Below are 2,802 nucleotides of genomic sequence, written 5' to 3'. Positions count from 1 at the left end.
GTGAGAGCTTAAAAAAAAAAAAAGTGGGAGAAGAATTCGGGACCTGAGAAAGTTCTGTGTGTTGGGAGACAAAGGAAAAGAAAGAAGAGAGGAAAAAAATAGAAAAAAGAAACAGAGGAAAGAGTGAAGGAAACGGAGGTTTTGAGAGATTTTCTGGTTGTAGAGGGAGTAGTTTCTTGTTCGTGTTGTTGAAAGGGAAGGCCTTGATTTCTGGAAGCGGAACTTGGACGTTTGCTTACCTAGTGACTTCATTTCTACCTCAACATCTTCAACGCATGCATAGGTAACTCTTTGATCCTATTTTCTGCTATTTTATATTCTCATTCTTTCTGAGGTTTGTTGCATTAATCTGTTTAGACAAGAAAATGAGGGCCTTTGTTGATTAGTCTTTGGGTCAAGTTTGTAAGTTGTCTGAGACTATGCATGTCTGATTCAACTGAAAGTGAGTATGTTATTTTTTTAGCATTCAAAACGGTCATTGGAGGTATATGAAAGATTAGGCCGGGATCCTTGCATTTTCGTTATTGCATGCCTAAGCTCCCATGTATGGTGTGATTTGTTTTGTGAACAAAGCAAGTATTTCTCTCATTAGCAACCAGTTTTGATTTGCTTTGAGTAAGCAAAGGTCTCTGGTGCTCGGATTCAGGTCTGGAATGAGGGTTCCTTAGCCCTCAATTTAGGTTTTTTTTTCTTCCTTCATAAGGGCTTCGTGGTTCCCCTTGTCATTGCATCTACTAAAGCATTGGCTTAAGTGGCGAATTTTAAAGAAAACAATGCATTTTGGGTGGCTCAGGTTTGGCCTTTTATGGAACACATCACATTGTTTCAGCCGGTTCTCCCTCATCCGGGCTCAGAATTGAGTTCCGTTTGTTTTCTTCGATTCCTTATTCTCTGAAAAATATTCTGGTAAAGTTTCAAATTTTTTCTCAATTGGATGTACCAGTTGGGAACCGGTTCAACAGGTGGCTTGGTGGCAGCCCTGTTTTATAAATGCTTTGCATTGTTTCAGCCGGTTCTCCCTTATCCAGGCTCGGAATTGAGTGCTGTTTGTTTTGTTGGATTCCTTATTCTCTGAGGAATATTCTGGTAAAGTTTCAAATTTTTCTCAATCGGATGAACCAGTTGGGAATCAGTTCAACAGGTGGCTTGGTGGCAGCCCTGTTTTATAAATGTTTTGCATTGTTTCGGTCGGTTCTCCCTCATCCAGGCTCGGAATTGAGTGCCGTTTATTTTTTTGGATTCCTGATTCTCTGAGGAATATTCTGGTAAAGTTTTAGATTTTTTCTCAACCAGTTGAGCCAGTTGGGAACCAGTTCAACCGGTTCTACTAGGTAGTTCCAGTTTCAGCGTGTTTTGACCCCCATTTTTGTTATGGTTTGGGCACTTAGGCTCCAAGGCACTTGTAGGCCACCTTTAGGGTCTGAATCCAGATTTGGCTTGAATTAATGTGGGCCCACCTATGAGTTAAGGGTATTATTGGTTAGGAAGGTTGGGGAGGTTTATGGTGAATGTTTGGCTTGGGCACATTTTGATGTTTGTTTAAAAAAATGCTTGCCACGTGTTGACTAACCCCTCATTGCAGTGCTTGGCTAGGGACCCAAGGTATGTACTTTGACCCATGGTTTGAGCTCATTTGTGGGCCTTGGTATCTAGTGATTGATATTTTGACATGTGATTGCCATGCATGCTTGTTGAGTATTTATTCTTATTGGCTAATCATTTATGCAGCGCTTAGCTAAGGACCACAGGTATGTGTTTGATTGTTGGCTTTTGTGTTAGTATGCCCACATGGCATTTGGATTGTGACGCTTGTTGTGCATTGATGCTTATTGACTGATATTTTCTACAACGCATGGCTAGGGAACTCAGGTACGCTATTTGTTGATTTATTGAGTGCCTATGCATGCTAGATATCGAGTAGGTTTGTGTGATTCGTGTTATCTATGATTAGCTTAAGAGGCTATTTGATCCTTGACCCATATACTGCCACATGCCCAATTCAATAGTAGAGACCGAGTTCCAGGCCTAGAGGGGTGCTACCTCACATGAGGTACCTTCCCGATAGGTAACCTGATCCCCGGACCCAGACTCAAGTTTCGTAGACCGTTTTTTTCCATACTGGAGTCATCAGGGGTTTTTGTTCTTACTTAATTTTTCCCCTTTAAAAAATAAAAATAAGAAGTAAGTGGCTGTGGACCCCGCATTTAGGCTCAATGCGTTTCCCACTCAATGGCGAGCTCGATTTTTATTCGAAAAATGATTTTTATTTTATTAAGAAAAATGACTTGGAGTCGCCACTTATTTTTGTTTTATTTTTAAAGGGTAAGCAAAATAAGAAAGAAAACCCTAAGTGTGACTCCTTATTTTGGAAAAGGTGATCTACGAAAACCGGATCGGGTTCGGGGGTCAGGTTACTTATCGGGAAGGTACGGTAAAGACCGTAGCACCCCTCTAAGTCCCTAAGTCGGGTCTCTACTAATGAGGTGAAGCTGACATGGCAATCAATGAGAAAATCAATAAATACTCAAATCAATCATGCACATATGAGTATCAGAATATGCAATAGAGGATAACTGAAGTGGAAGTGGATGCGTACTTGATCAGCAAACGGCAACGCGCTATCACAAAATGAGATTAGTGCATAGTAATGAACATAAAGTATGTCACTCATGTCACCAAAACAGATAAAGAAGCACCAATAGCACGCATGATATTTCATTCAAAATTCATTTTTATTTTAAAGCAAATTTATTTGATGTAGGGCCCCCACCAAAGCCCGTTTATTTTGCATGGACCAAATCC

Source organism: Vitis vinifera, chromosome 14 (assembly GCF_030704535.1).
Source record: "Vitis vinifera cultivar Pinot Noir 40024 chromosome 14, ASM3070453v1".
Lineage (NCBI taxonomy): Eukaryota > Viridiplantae > Streptophyta > Magnoliopsida > Vitales > Vitaceae > Vitis > Vitis vinifera.
This window is presented reverse-complemented; position numbering follows the sequence as displayed.